Source organism: Bombus bifarius, unplaced genomic scaffold, assembly GCF_011952205.1.
Source record: "Bombus bifarius isolate JDL3187 unplaced genomic scaffold, Bbif_JDL3187 scf7180000008008, whole genome shotgun sequence".
Classification (NCBI taxonomy): Eukaryota; Metazoa; Arthropoda; class Insecta; order Hymenoptera; family Apidae; genus Bombus; species Bombus bifarius.
The window spans coordinates 4,597,360-4,614,213 of record NW_022884386.1 but is presented as its reverse complement, the minus strand read 5'-3'; the positions used below and the strand labels follow the sequence as shown (position 1 = coordinate 4,614,213).

Sequence of the window (16,854 nt, the reverse complement as noted above, 5' to 3'; positions counted from 1 at the left end):
ACGAAAAATCCACTCCTTGCCGTTACTAGCCAATCTATCCGATGGGATACGATCGTGCCTCCCGTTCGAAACACGAAAATCGTTCGAAACCTCTAAACAATCGCGCGCCACGCCACCCTGTGATCTCCTTGCGTAATCGTATTTTATCCGAGAATGGCGCGGAGGTAATCGAAGGAGCCCGTGATTAAATCACGTATCGGCGGATCGGTTTTTTCTCGACGAAAACGAGAATCGATCGCGGCAACGTCAAACGATACACGGAAATCGATTATTACGCGAGCAACTGGCTCGTGCGAGGCGTGGAACAGGAAGAGGATTTCTACGGTAGTAGACACACTGGCATACGGAAATGTCGAAACGACGAGGCAGTACGGGCCACAGCGCGGTAAAAACAATCCTCTCCGCGCCACGACATCAATAACATTAGTCTAAGTAATGTAATTGGCCGGCTTCCCCGCACAGTGGCGAGCACGGGGCTGCTTGCACTGTCGTGCAATCCGCCCCTGTATTGCGACGTCGCTCGCGTCCGGTGTCGTCAAATCCAATTTACGCTATCGAGGTCGAAAAAAAAAGCGAAATAAAAGAGCGGATAAAATTGAATCTTAGGATCGACCTAATGGAATCACAGTGTCGCGCGTTTCTTTATGTTAATTGGGAACCGAAATTGATCCGTGTGTCGGCGAATTTTCGAATATAACGTGGAACGATATGGCGTTGGAAAGTGTCTACATTAAATAGATTACATCGATCCACGACGTTTTTACGAGTATACTATATCCTCGGGCGAGATGAGACTCTTTTTACACGGTCTCGCCTTGAACACCGCGTCACGGCGCGCACCTGCGCGAAGAGGGATAGCGTTGCGATCACGAACGCGCGGCTCGACGAACTCCGGCCACGATAAAAGTTTAAGGAGGCTAGCGGGCTCGGTGACGTTCGTTCTCGTCGCTAGCGAATGAATTGTAACGACGAAGGTACGAATTACCGGGAGTTTCGAGAACGAAATTGGACACCGTAAGCGAGTACACATGCATGTAGAAAAATCGCATTGTCTCTAATTTCATCCGTATATGAAATGGTACAAGACACGAGGTATACGCAGAGTGTGGAAAAACTGAGAAGATGGCGAGGCAAAGCTGCATGGACAATGGAGGAATATTGAGATGGAAAATAGAGCGAGGAGGGAAAAGAAGAGAGGAAACGGTGGCGTACGAGGCGGGGATTGGTAACACCGGCTGGCAAAAGGGAACACGACGGAAAAGAAAGGGAGATCACGGGGGAAAACGTTTAATTCATTACAGACATTAAAAAAGTAAATTGCCCGGTGTCTAGGAGGGAGAGAGAGAGAAAAAAAAGGAAAAGGCAAGATGATCACGGCGGATGGCGGACATTCGGTCACGAAAATATTTAATTAAATTCACGACCGCAAGATACGCCTGTTTCGTTTGCGCTCGCTCAAGCGTACGCCCGAAAACCGAAAGTAATTATCTCGGTCTTTCCGTACGACCGGCCACGTCTCTTTTTCCTGAAAAGAACGGGAATCGCCACGTCGATGGATCGCTCTACCGATATCGCAAAAAGAAAAAAGAAAAAGAAGCGGGAAGAGGGCGGGTGAAAAAGAAGCGAGTGGCACCGCGGCTTGGCCCGCACCAAACCTCCACGCTCGAATCTTTCGTTAATACTTTTTCCATCTGCCTTCGTCGCCGTGGTCGCGGTCAGCTTGCGCGCACTAGAGAAGACAGAACGTTTCGAACGAATTAGGCGCATGACTTGCGACTTTCATCTTTCGCCAGCGCCAGAGCACCGCGGCGCAGTTCGCTTAGCCGTCTCTAAACCAACGGAATCACGCGTTTCCGCGTCGATCCGCAACAATATCCCCGTTGAAAGATCGATCACCCGCGACGAGGCAATGGTAGGTAGCCTGCGATTCGACGCGATCACCGGTCGACCAAGCCCCGCCAACGAATTAATTATCGTCGCGCGCGGAACAGTTCTCTATTTACGTTATTTGCCACGTATATACGACGCGTCATGCCTACCTCCGGCAAATACACGGCTCAGTGTACAGTATGTTATTACGAACGAGCCTTGTAATCGACCCCTTATATCATCCCCTTCGCGCAGCGCAATCTCATTACCGGAGATGCACTTTCTATATTAATACCATAAGGAATTAACTTTCCGGATGTTGTGGGATCGAGATGTCTAGCGAAACCAAGGGCTACGATCATATACCGATCTAATACGTATTATGGGAATGAGAGGAGCCGTGTGAACGATGGTGACCGAGAAACGCATGCATGCGTGTGCGAGAGCATACCACGTGGATATTATGGCCACGCACGACTATACAAAATGTGTATCGGGCGTGTGAAATCGATAAGAACGCGAAATTATTAAGAAGCGGGAAAGTTTTTCATAGAAAGATTAAGGGTGAGAAGTCAGAGTTTGAGAGAATCGAGTAAAGATCATCGTACAACGAAATTATTATATCGTCTCTACCTTGTTTTTCTAAATGTAGATTTTATTTAATATTCGGTAAAAAAAATCTACCTATTTTTTCTTTATACGAAATACAAAACAAGGCCAATACTTCTATAAAATAGCCGTCCTATTATATTTAGGAATAAATCTGTTTTCACCGACTTATCGCATAGATCCATTATATCCCGACTCGAAATCAACATCTTTATATCCTTTTCGACAATTTCGAGCCTCGATTTCAAACCGATCGAACAATAGCACTCTCGCCACTGGGGAAACCGTTTCGAGTGTACCGCGGTATAATCGCTAATTTTCTCTGCAGCTACGAATAATTCGAGCGTCACGCCGCGTGTCGGTGAATTTAATGGATTCCATCGATTTGTTAGCGCGGCACGTTGCAACGACGAATAGATTCGACCGATCGGCCCTCGTGTCACATAAGCGAAAGAGAGAGAGAGAGAGAGAGAGAGAGAGAAAGAGAGAGAGGATTACACAGAGAGAAAAAGAGAGATCGTCCACGCGCGCGTAGTAACTCGTCGTGGCAAACGTTTGTCATCGGTATTCGCTTGTTCGATACGAAAAATACGTTGGAAGCGACTCGGGAGGCTGTACCAAAATGTATTTTTCCATAGAGCAATCAGGACGGGCGCAGAGAACGACGGCGGAAGAAAAACAACCGCGACGATCGCGCAATTTAGAGTAAACTTAATTGGGAAACGTCGTTCGATTGGACAGGGAACAAATCAGACCGCTAATCGAACTCGATGCGACGAATATTAAGGATTTCAAAATCGAGCCTCAGCCTTTTCAGATAATTCCATCAATTTTATCCGAAAGCATAACGTTGATCGATCAAATTATAACTACGTAGTAAAATCAGTTGTACACGTATATAAATTGCGACTAATCGAAATGAATAAATCGCGACGATCAACTGGCAGAGGAAAAAATGTGCCCGTGTTCGATATCAAAGCTGATATCAAACGGATATTCGGTGGATCAAGACCGGTGTATCCGATAAGCCGAAGTCCCCGAAGATGGCATCGAACCCTACGATTGGTATATCGGCTGCAGCATCGCATGTTGCCTCCTTCCCTATGGTATGAGAATGCAACGCGGGATCACCGGCTGACAGGTTCCTAATGGAACCCATAAACAGCGTGCGAAGCATGTTATGTTTTCCAAATGAAATCCCGAAAATTGGTTTTGAGAGTCGACGCCGTGCTCGCTGTGTTACCTGCTCGCGCGCTCGGTCTTTCGCTCGCTAGGCTGATACGTTGTACACAAGCTCGTCGCACTCGCTCACTCACGCGCACCTCCTGGCAATCCACAGCCTGATGCGGTCTGGGCCATGAAACGCGTGTAACGCGTCCCGTGTATCGGCCACGGTTGAACGTAATAAATAGTTTATCGCGAATCGACAGCACCATTACTAATGTCTTTTATCAAACGGCCGATTCCATATTTCCGATTACCGGGGAAATTACTTGGCCAGTGGTCGCGAGCACGCGGAATCATTAAACACCGCCCACCTCTTCGAAAATCAACCAGTTTAAATACAGGTCGGAGGCTATTCATGACAATAAAAGCCCGCTGATTTCGCGTAAGATTAATTAAACGTTCTCGCGTATATAGGCACCGGCGGTAATAGTGTTTCCCTGATCGTTCGCTCGCGTTTCAACGCTCAAAGTAGAAACTAGCAACCGCACCAGCGAGTCTCTCGCTCCGTCTTTTATACTCTCTATTCTCTCTCTCTCTCTCTCTCTCTCTCTCTCTCTCTCTCTCTTCCCCTTCCTCTTCGTTTCACGCGCGCTCTTCCGCTCTCTAGTCCCTCTCTGTTATGTTCGCGGCGAAATTTCGGAAAAGGGTCGCTCGGTCGCTGGTGTAATTACTCGGTTTTCTTCTAATTAGCGAGGTGAATGCGCGCCGCTTAGACAGAGACGCGCGACCGTTTGCAAGGACGCTCGGCGCGACGCTAATTCCAGGATAATTGGCCGCCGGTTCCCGCGAAATTTATGACCGGGTAATTGGTAAAAACGGTGTTTTCCAGCGTTGCGTCGGCGCACCATACGTGAGCCAACGAGGCGAACGATGAAAGACAGTTACCAGAGCAGGATGGAATATGGGCAATCGGTAAATGCGACTTAACGTCGTTAGAAATCAACTCTGCGTATGTTAACTGTGTTTGCACGTGTGCGTACGTATGTGTGCACTGTTGCGCGCAGAAACATTAATTTATCGTCACGAGCCAAATGGGGATAGCCAATCAATAATTATAATAACAAGGGAGCGGCTACGCGGAAAACACCAATTGGCCGTTTAATATTTGTTTAGAAATCGACGTTCGATCGATCCACCTGCGACAAGAATTAGCGTTCGTTAACGCTTTGTCGACAGAGAAAAAGGGAAAGAGGAAAAGGTAGGGGGAACCGTGTTACAGAGGGACAGGGGAGGAGCGTCTCGCTAGGGATTTAATTCGTTTCAGCTGTTGGAAACGATTTCGTTTAAAAACGGTTTGGAGTGGTGATTTTTCAACGTGGACGAAATTTCGCGAAACGTCAACGTGAAGCATCATCGTGCAACGCGCGAAAGGCTCGAGCGAAAGAAATTTCGCTTTGTTCGGTGAAATGACATCGCGTAATTACTCGGTTATCTCGCCGTTTAATTTAATTTTCCGTCCAATGACGTGTCTACTTTAATTACAAGCACCACTCGTACGTGCCCGATTAATATTCATCCTCCAATACTCTAATAACGTACTACTGTAATATCGTACCATCGTAATGCCGTAAATGTAATAATAGCCCGATTATCGTCATTTACGCAGAAATAATTATTCCTCTCGTAGAAGCCACCGGTACTATACAATAGCGAAAATGGCCACCCACCGCGATGAAGCGGAAACGCGAAAAAGGAGTTTGCGCCGACCGAATCTGTGAAATATCGAATCGAGCAACTGTAATTCCAAATTACACGCTTGAAATATAAAAACAACACCGATACGCGCTTAATATACCCGCTGCTTGCTTCTCAAAAAGGATACGTGCATCGAACAAGGAGAAAAATTACCAATGCCGTTGTAAAGCGTATCATCCCTTTGATGAAAATATTCACCGACACTTTGTATACGATACACACGATAACCGGCTATGCGTTACGGAAATTGTCAATTAAATTTCATTTTCTACCGCCCACTTGGTTTGTACAGAGGACCGCACGATATTAAAAGACTGGGCTGACTCTTGCTTTGTAAAAATCACCTTAGCTAGTCAAGCATCGTGCGATACGCCAGTGACTACATATGTATATCTTGTTTATCGAAGCTGACGAGTTTCGATGACCGATCAAAATGCAAACGAAAAAAAGAAAAATGCAGAGTGAAAGAGCCGTTCGTCTACAGAAAAACAAGAAAGATCGCCGTTAACGAAGATTCTCCGTGACAAACTCGTTTCGTTCCACAGGAACGCGTTGCCGCGAGAAATCGAGCAGACGCTTCTGCCGTGTCAGTGTCGCTCCGGTAATTTTATTAATCATCCAATTACGGCGAATCGATAAGCGCGTAGCCGCTGTAAACGTTTCCTCGGTGTTGTCGAATGCTCCGTATATTTCAATATTTCGTGCTGGTTCCAACGGCCAGGTTGGCTTGCGGTGCAAGCAAAATGCATTAAAGAATCGAGCCGCGATCCCTGGTAAACTTTCTCATCGAACTCCGTAACTAACGCGCCGCGAAAGATTACTCTGGAGAAGATTGGCCGTATTTACGCGGTAAAATGGATACGGGGGCAGGCAGGCAGCCAGGCAGGCAGGCAGACAGGCAGGCAGGCAGGCAGGCAGGCAGGCAGGCAAGCAGACAGGCAAGCAGGCAGGCAGGCAGAGAGACCAGCCTGCTACCGCTGTTCGATCAAGATCCTATACCGGGAAAGCCTCGCGAAATTATATTTGATTCTAATCTAACAAATGGGACGGGAATGCAATCTATTTATTTACACTTGGCTTCAACGAACCACGGTGATAGTATTGTCGGCTGGTCGTGCCCTTTCTCTTTCTATCTGCCCCTTTTCTCTCTGGCTCGTTGGGTCTCATCGATTTTGCTCAGTGACGTTGCTCCTAAACGCGAAACTTTGGTTCGATACCGGTTTACCTACCGAAAATCACCATGAACGAGCGGCCGAATGAAGAAATCGAGGAAGAGGAACGAAAACGGGAAAGAAAATGAGAACCGAAGGATAATGGAAGAAGAAAGGATTCGAAAGCAGAGGAAAAGATAGAAAGAAACGAACGAACTAGAGTGTTAAGCGTGGATGGATGTTTTATACGCAGACGCGAGAGGAAGCGCGGTACAATTCGTTCGGATGTTCTCGACATCGGTGCGCTTCATTCTTCTCGAGTCGGCTCGCTCGATAAACGAACGAAGGGACAATTGTTTGGCGGCGGAAAAGACAGCTGGTCGAGTCGGCCACAGAGACACGACGCGCTGGGACGAAGTGGCTATTTTCCGGCGACTGCTCACCGATTAAAAATCGAATCCCCCGCCAAGGTGCGGGAGAGACACTATTTAAATCTACGATCCGTTCACGATGCGTAATGCTCGACGTCTTTCGCTCCTGTTCTTCGTATCCAGAGCGTTTCTCTGAATAGATACACTTATCTACATGTACATATAGGTATAAGTAATAAGCACGTAGATCTCGCTTGGCTACTGAACAGGGTTTGTTGAGAATCGAGCAAAGAGTTTCGAGGACGATTATAGAAGAAGAGAGACGCGTGGTACACGTATACAGGTACCAAGCGAGCCGATATTTATCCCGTGGCATTATTGCGTGCACTGTGCACGGACACGATCAAAGGGAGAATCAAATTGAACGCACTTAAGGACACCAAAGGAACGATGCTGTGATTATTAATGGGCATCGAATAATGAGAATAATGCCCTGGACAAGCGCAAGGGATCTCTGTTGTCAGCTAATCCAGCATGGTTGCTCACTGTCCGATCTATTATTGGAGATCACGTTAATCTTGGTAATGCGATATTATTGCGGTGAACGGTCGTATCGTGACACCGGTATAATCGTCGAACCCTCTGTATGCGGTGGAGACGCCGTACAGAAATCCGAGACATGAAACCACCGCAGGAAACAAGAACAGGGACCGCGGCATTAATTACGGACAGATCAAGACGATCGGTTGCTCCACTAACGTTCTTATACTCGTATATCCCTTTTGTCCGCTACTGCAAGAATTAGATCGCACCGAAATATTGATCGATCGATACGGTTATTCGTGGCAAACGTCACGAAGTGAATAGAAGAGCAAGAGGGGAAGGAGATTCGTTCGAAAGCAAAATTGGGATTTCGGTCTGGAGGAGCGACGCTGTGTCCAGCCGAAACGGCGCCAAAAGAAGATTAATAACCTTGAAATTCATCCATTCGCAAGTACGTGCCACGATAATGGAGAGGACTGGTGTGCGCGTTACGTTGCATAATTAATCGAGAACCCGATATCCAATTGATAACTACGCCCAGTTCCTTTGTTTCGTTAGCAGAGGCGTCACTTCCAGGCAACCGATCCAATACTTTTATTGATAAATGAACCGAGAGCGTGATTTCTGAAGGGGTCGGCTACCGTGGAGAGAAAAGAAAGGTAGGAGCAGGAAGGGGGAGAAAGAGGCAAGGGAACATCAGTCGATAGACTATGCTGGCCGATGGACGATAGCCATTGTGTGGAAGTGGCTTTCGACGCACAAGACAGGGATAGTCAAGCTACAGATTAAGGAAAGGAGAAGGAAGGTTATAAACACGTATTACGAACTCATTAGTAGGTCCATTAGGAACGAAGCTAAACACATCCACGTCATGCCATTATCGCGACTCGAGCTCTAATTAGACCGCTCATTATGTCGTGTTTAAATATTTCCTTACATCGATGCCTATTCCCGTATCTTCGCGGTGTGTTGGTTCCCTTGTTACGCTCGCGAGATCCGTTTGCTCTCGGTGCCTCTAACTTCTATCCACGCCGGCGGCAGCAGTCTCGTTGTGCAATTAATTCCACCAATTTACTAGAAAATTTATCGTGGCCACGGGGAAAGTGGCCTTCCGTACAAAGTCGCGGCTGATTTGCAATAATTAATTGCAAACAACGTCGACTCGATCGCGCTCATAATCCGCATATTGCGCGTGCTCGAGCGTAATTTGCGATTGATAAATGTCACGGTGACTGACGAGCTCGTTTAAATAATAGGAAATTAAAACCGGGGGAACGCGACAGCGGGCATGTCCAATGGTTTCATAACGGAGGCCAATAGCGACCTCCGTTTCCACCTCTATACGCGGCTATATGTATAACTGTACATATATATATTTATATATATATTTGTATGTATATGTGTATATATATCGAGCATATAGTTTATACGAGGTTCGGCCATGAACCGATCGCGATAGAGGAACGACGTTCGATCAACATATCGTGGCATTGAGATCGGTTGCGCGCGATCGAAACGCTTACGTTTCTTCTCCAGCGAGTCGCCCTTCTCGCGTTATTAATCGAGCCACGATTTGTTCGAGAGAAAGAATCTTGGTTGGGAAGATGTCGGACCGGGATGATCGCGTGGCCGCGCTTTCCCGAGGATTTAAGATAAAGAAAGCGAGAGGTTCGGGGAAACGAGGGAAAAAGAGCGAGCGATCGACCAACCGAGGGTAAGAGGGTAAACGGTTATAGGGAGGTGGGAAAGGACGGCCGTGAAGTAAATAGGAGTCCTGCCTGTTCTGCCGTAAAATTGTATGTGAAATTGTGCGATGTGTCTTGCGAATTGAATCGCCGGAAACGACATTGATTTTATTGCTTGTTTTCAGTGCTGTATACCTCATTCCGTTCTCCTTTTTGTCTTCGATCTGAAACCAACCTTCTCCTACACCTCTACCACCATCTCTCTTTCTCTCCCTCTTTCTTCTTCTCGCTATTTAAACCATCCGCCAACGCACTTTCCATCCGTCCGTTCCTCCCTCCCTCCCTGCCTGTATTATCCATCGAACGAAACTTCCGCCCGTGCAAATATATCGCTCAAGCTCTACGACCAACGAAAGAGAAAGAGAAGTGGAGAGAACCTTCGGCAAGAAATCGCAGAAATCGTGAACGCACGAGCGATCTTTAATGCGATGAATCATCCTCGGCTGGAAATTTTTTCGATCGGTGAATCAGGGGGATTGGACATAGTGACCGGGTGTGCGATGGCGAGGTCGCGCCTTTGACAGCCTGGACAAAAAGGACCGTGAAAAATCGCTACCGGCCGGGATTAATTGGGCTTATTAACGCGAACGAAAGAACCGTCCGTATTACCGGGGTAAAATTCCAATATCAGCGCTGTCCGCCCGCCAACATTTTTATAGATACAGGCCAGGATCTCCAGCGGGGTTAGAAGAGGATCGGATAGGGTCAGCAGCCATCCGCAGGTTCCGCCCATAATTTGTTTTCAATGATTTACCACGGGCTAATTGCAGAATGCAGCGAACGGTAATATCGCTTTGCAGCGTTACATCCGGGAGCTAGCTATACTTTAGTTTGCAATTTAAACTTTACTTCCTCCGGAATTGATTAGCTTTTAGTAATTAAGCAAGCAACGCCTTGGACCACCCCTACCCCTCGACGATCCACTCACCCACCCTACCAACCTGTGTTATACCCACCACCTTCAACCCTGCCTCTTCTCCTTCTTCGCCTCCTAGCTTCCTAGTTTTCCCTCTTCTCTCCTTTCTGCTTACCGTCGTTGTCCGACACACACCGTTTCGGTTCGACTCTTCTGCGCCTGCGTCCGAGTACGCGCGCGCTCCGCTCATACAATTGCATACACGCACCCATACAACAACCGTACGCACCCACTTACGCGTATACACGCGAACCCACCCAAACTTCCCACTGCCTTCAACCCCCTGCTCTGCTCTCTTTCTCTCTCTCTCTTCCTCCCTCTCTCTCTCTCTCTCTCAACCCCTCTCAACCTCCCTCTTCCTTCTGTCGTCCTCTTTTGCTCTTTCCTCTTCCACGGCTTCTCTCGTTCATCCTCTTTCTCCGTCCCTTTCCTTTCGTTCCCTCTCTGTCTCACCGCATTGCACGGGTGGGTTTTAATCAACGCTTTACGAGTGTGAGACAGAGGAAGTTAAGCCGAGGAGAAACCCGAAGAGTGGTGGATGCGCGCGTACGTATACATCAGATCACCGATGTGTGCTCGTCCGGTGGCGTATATATTTTTTGATGCGCGAAAACGTAACCCCGAACTCGAAGCCTCGCGTGTGTTTTCCGTTGAATCGAGTGCGAAGCAATTTCGGCAAGGAATGCGTTTCCCTCGATACCTCGTATACGGGTATAGCTTGCCCAGACGGGACAGGCTCAACCAATTTCAACTTCCATTATACACCCTTACCCGATTCCGTGGACGTATTTCCAAAGTATGCAAAGCGACTGATCTGGATTTCCATGGTAATCTCGACGCTTTACGCCTTCTCCACCATCCACCATCTACCTCCTTATCTCCTCGCTCTCTACAAACGTTCCGTTTCTTTTGCAACCAACAAACTGCATTATTTAATTTTACCACTGCTTCCACCATCGACCCTTTTATACTTCGTCCCTTTCTTTGAATGATAAATTTGTTTAGACTGTTTCAGGCGTAAATTCTTTATGGATCGATCGTTAAGCGTTTGAATAATTCAAAATGTGGTTACGGCTGCGTTTCCAAACTGCGACGAACGCTTCGCAGGTTTCGGAAGCTCGCGCGGATACACCACGTGCCAGAGCGCCCGACGAATTTAAAAACGCAATTTACGGACAATAGAATAGTGGTCGGAGTTCGGTGACCTTGTCGACGCGGAGGATGGGCGGCCTACGTAGAACAAGGACTACGTTAGGCCACGATCCTATTGGGGGTTGAAGCGATGGAATAGAGGAATTCCCGCGTACCCGCGAACCGATTCTCGCTCCTCGATATCCTCCTCGTTCCTCTTCAACCCCTTGCTCCGCCCTCGACATCGTAAAAATGTTGTTTTTTAATTTAGGAGGCGCCCCGAGGTTAATATACGGCTTTAATTCCAGGATTTCATTTAGGGGTTAGTCGCCTCCGCGTTTCGTGAGAGCCACGGGGGGAGAAAGGGAGTCGCGGAGAGAGTATCAGATACAGAAAGGATGAAAGGAGAGAGGCGTGGAGAGCTGTATACTCCAAAGACTAGGAGCTTGACCGCACTCGCCATTACTCGGATGGCCTTTCACGCGGTGTTGAACAAACATTCGAGACAAAACAAGATCATTCGATTTTCTCTTTCCAGATACTTAACCAACGGGAAATGGACGATTTTACCACGGAGAAATTTTCACGATTTCTCCTATCGAAACCGTCGATAAACCGTGATATCCTAATTGTTTAAAGCAATGTACAATTTCGATCGGTTAATCGAGTGATCGTAATCGTCGAAGAAATTGGTCTCGGGTCGGCAAACGTTAACGCGACCTTCCAGCCACCCTTCTCGGGCCAAGTTCGGCGGGAACGGCGGTCGGTCGCGCTAAGGCAATTAAAGCTCCACCCAATTAATGCCTCGGCAAACGCGGCGGGGGTTGCTGGCGAGCGTTGCGACGGCCGTTCCTCTCCTTCTCAACCCCTATAAACTCACCTCCTCTCTTTCTCTTTCACTATCTCTCTCTCTCTCCCTCCCTCTCTCTCTCTCTCTCTCTCTCTCTGTCCCGCAAACAACGCCTTCTTGCCTGGCAGACGCCACGCGGAAATTTCATTCGGCCATTGAAACGTAAATGTACGCCGCGGCGAACGTTTCATTCGGCCGTTGAATGCTACGGATTGTCCGATAATGCTCGATTTATACCGAGGCCGGATTCAAAAGGACGACGTTATATCGTGTAATACGGCGAACCTGCTCATAACCGCGCCTCGGATTTATTTCGCGGAACGACGAGTGGAATGCGTGCGGCCCGTACGCTCCATTCCTCTTCGAGTTACACCACGATCACCTCAAACGTGACACGCACCGAGCGTGGCGAGCAAAAAGGGGTGCAAAAAATCCTGCTCCAGTACGGCCATGCTTCGTGGAACGTGCACGTGAAACGGAATCAATGGAACCTCGTGACCGACGTTCCAATAATAGCAACAAAGATAGAAAAATAATTTATTGATAACACGGAAAATCATTTGCGAAACAACATTCTAGGGAAGAAGGAAACGTTATAGATTCTTGGTAAACAGACACACACACGCGAAACGTAAAACAATCTACATGGGACGTCTCGATTTTAAATGAATCAGCGCGGTTGATGCAACGAAAGCGCGCTGTCGCGATGAAAAAGTCGCTCCTCCTAACGTTAATTAAAACGTCCCGCATCGGAACCGGCATCAGCGGCCACGCTCAACATCGCCAGCACCGAGTATCGACACTCCAGCATCGTCCACCTCGATTCCGACGTTCTGGCCCCGCGCGCACACCGTAATAAGATCTATCAATCGGCCGTTTCGTCGCGTTGTAAATCGATTTAAACCGTACATCCGCTCGAATACGTGATTCGTTGAAAATCGCGCGTGTGTCGACCACGTTCCTTCGCAAGAAATCATTCAGCTACTCACCGGCCGAAAAAACCGACAGATTCTTGGAAATCCTTAATCTTCGGTATACCAGAGGACACGATGATAGGTAGGGTTCCTCGATCCTCGATGCAAATGTTGACACTCATCAAACACACTCGATGAACGAAGCGAGTCCTCGAACACGAAAGAGCAGAGAGCCGAAACGAAGCAAGGATTTGGCTGGATGAAAGCAAAGGATGCAGGAGGAGTAAACAGTAGCGCAAGGAAGTGAAACGAAAGTGGAGGAACGTTCTCGGTATCTGACACTTATCGCTTGAGTCACTTGTCGCGCGATATCGATCGATCGAGCGTACGCGTGCCGCGGAGTCTCGTGCGGTGGATAGCCGCGGCACGAAAGTAATTCAATTCATTAGCAGGTGCGCGGTGTCGCGCACGCGATGACGTATCGGTAATAGTACACGTTGCGTTATCGCCGATGTGCGCCGCCGCTGAAGATTCGACGATAGGCAGCGGCAACGGTATCGGCCGGCAACGGTAGCAGCAACAGAAGCAACGGAGGTGAGCGCAGAGGCTGCCGGTTAGTCCGCAACGGCAGCTCACTTCGGAATGAAGAGGAACGCGACGGTACGCGAGGCGACGCGAGACCGCCAACCACTCGGCGCACTCTCGGCTAGACTTTGCTTGGAACGCTCGTCCGGCGTCTCCTTGCTTCTCGTCCTCCGGCCGCCACTCGTCGCTCCATACTGCGACGTCATTTGGCACGTCACGCGTGGCCGTGCGCATGCGCGGTTGCCCGCACGGCGCGTGTCGCGTGAACGTTCTGCCGCACCACACCGCGCACTGTATACACTATACACGCATCTAGTACACGCGCTTTGTGCACCAGTCATCTTTATCAATCGGAGAGTCACGACCACTACCACTACCACTACTATTACCAGTACCACCATCGCTGCCACCACCACTACGTCTGGCCGGCACGATTTCTTCGTTACACCGACGGATATTGCTTGGGAGGATTTAACGATAAGACAGGAAGCGACAAGATCTTGGTTGTCGAGAATTGGGAGGGAGGGTGGGAGGGAGGGGGGAGAAGGAGGAAAAGGAGGGCGTTAGGGAACGGGGTTGAAAAGGACTAACGATCTTGACTTTATGCAAGAGTTTTAGGACTGATTAAGGAGAATATAGAATTAAGAAAGTTAATCGTGTCTATAACGACGTTACGAACTGATAAAGAATCCCTAGGCTTTTTGTATTGTATTCGGGAAAAAGTCCGTCTTGACGCGATCGAGAGAAGAAGTCGGCAGATAGAGTTTCTCGTTAAGCGCGTCGTTCTTTTCTCTCCTCAACGTAGTTAAATTTAACTCCAAGCACGGAAGAAAGAGAGACGATCGCCGAGGGTTTGTTTCAATGGTAACGCGTAATTAGATGACGTCGCGATTACCTGTGACGAACGAAAATATCCCAATCGGTTGGATGGTGCGCCGGAACAGCGATAATTACTGCTAATGTAAATGTTCGTTAATGGGTGTTATTAAATGCAACGCGGTGAAATAGTCACTGGCGGCGTCACGGGCATACAAGCTTCACCCACGCTCGCTAACCGGTCCGATTATATTAATTAAATGGACATTATAATTAGCTAATTAAATCAAAAGCATTTCGGTGAGTCGAGCGTGCACACGTCCGATACGTACGACCGGGTGGGGGAAGCGGGAGCGTTGATTTTCGGAGTGGAGCGCGCGCGTTCGTGCTCCGTATCACAGTATGCGATAAAGGTTTCACAATGACACTGGTAAGCGGTATTGTCCAGCTAGATTTTCCATGATTTTACAGGCCCGAGCATCACAGCCCGGCTGAGATTACGCGATAATCAAATTCGTTCGTGGCAAACAAAATGTCCGAATGCTCCACCGTATTGTTAACCGCCGTGCATCGCATTAGGAGTTCGATGTTGTCGGCCGATCAAGCCATCGGTACAGTACGCTCAGCGCCTCGGGCACAATTGAAATTTTCTCGTTTCTGCTGTAACCGATATCGCGGCAACTGAGGATACGAACAAGGTGGAGAGAGGGCGGCCGTAGATTATTGTTCGATGGATTTTTTAATCGAATTTCGTGGAAGGTATCAACGTTTTCGAAAGAAAAACCGGGTCAATTAAAATTAATGGATAGCGTAATTAGGAAAGTCGTTACGGAAGCTCGCGCGCGAGATACGCTTCAATCCAATCAAGGAAACGAGTTCCTTTTCTCGTCTTTAAAAAACTATTAAAATCTCTGTTGGCTGAACGACCCGCGCAAAAACAAACTACCCCGCCTCCCTCTCCTTCTTCCTTCTCTCGTGATCCTATTCGTTTGCCGGAGACGTTAACGCGTTTTCGTTCTATTCCGTTAACCGATCCCATTAGCCGTAGAGACGTGAAATCGACAGAGAACGAAAAAGAGTAAGAGAAAGGAAGAGGGAGAGGGCGAGGATAAGTATTTCGGGTGTTCGTTATCGGCGTGTCGAGACATCGACGACGACGACGAGGAGGAAGAGGTTCAATTATTTTAACGAACATCACCGGGAAACGTCTCGATCGCGCGATCCCTAATCGCAAATAATTGTAAGCCGAAACTGCTGCTGCGGCGTCCGATACGCGTGTATATTTCCCTGTCCACCCCTTCGTCCCGTATATACATACACAGGAAGCTTTGCAGGCCAGCCGGTTACAGTGACTCTCGAAAAGCACCTCGTGTCATTAGTATGTTAATTGCTAACGGTCTGCCTACCTACTCGGCTGGCTGCCACATCGAATTTCGTATACGTATACGTCGCAGGGGCACGGCGTGTTTATACGTTAAGATGTTTAATCGCTTCTGTAATTATACTGTCCCTCAAAGGGTTAATTGTCCCATAAACCCATGAATACGTTAACGAGCGCGCCGTGTACCTCGCGAACATCGCCAAAGAACAAGGAGCCACGAGGAGGTTGGCGAGGGAGCGGGGCGAGAAGCCGGGGAAGCGAGGGATCGACGAAGCTCGAACGCACACACGCCAGCAACGACGCTCGTGGCGAGGGTGAAGTCACGGAAAGAAGAGGGTGGTAGATTGCGTCGTAATACAGATTTCCTCGACTCTGGCCGAGACCGGCGTACGAACCTCGGGACGCGTCATTTTCGTCCCGAGCATGAAAAAGACGAAGTCGTGTAACACGCCACGTTCGACAAGAACATACTTACAGAAGTGCGCGCGAATCGGAAAATCGAACGAACGAATGCGTTTTACAATTTTGGAGACGTCGTTCGCTGCTTTGAAGAGGAATTCAGCGCGAGAAGGGTTGATCTTTCTCCTCCGCTTAATGCAAACCGGCATAGGAATTTTCACGGAAATGGAAGTGTTGAGAAAGGAAACGACAGGGAAAGAGGGAGTGCATTGTCACTCCGTTATAATTAAGAAGATAGACTTTAAATCCAGAATGCAAAGCGAGGAAGAAGCGAGGCATTGAGAGAGAGTGAGAGAGAGAGAGGGAGAGAGAGAGGGAGGGAGGGAGAGAGAGAGAGAGTGGAGTCGTTGCGGGCTAAACGAGTGGTAAAAGGCCGGCCTGCGAGATGTAGAAGGGAGCACGACGGGACAGGGGGAAAGAGAGAGAGAGAGAGAGACTCGGATGGAAATTAATTCATTACTCTAATGCGTTGAGCGAGAGAATGGGCCGACAGTTGAAGCGTCGAGTGCCAAGTATTTCGCGAAAGATGGATGTCTCGTTTTCATTCCGAAAATTAACACTCTCCGTTACTTGCCAACCACCCAACAATCTT

At 48.4% G+C, this 16,854-nt stretch overlaps 1 protein-coding gene across 2 annotated transcripts in view; it reads right to left on the bottom strand.

Moving 5' to 3' along the window:
• Positions 1-16,854, bottom strand: part of LOC117206705 (LIM domain only protein 3-like) — a 68,581-nt gene that overhangs the window by 48,558 nt on the left and 3,169 nt on the right. The window contains exon 1 of one of the 2 annotated variants that reach the window (XM_033446271.1): positions 13,097-13,763. The exons of the other annotated variant lie outside the window; for it this stretch is intronic. The gene's annotated coding sequence lies outside the window, so the exon portion shown is untranslated. Of the gene's footprint in view, positions 1-13,096; positions 13,764-16,854 lie in introns of those variants that run through there. 2 annotated transcript variants of the gene reach the window in all.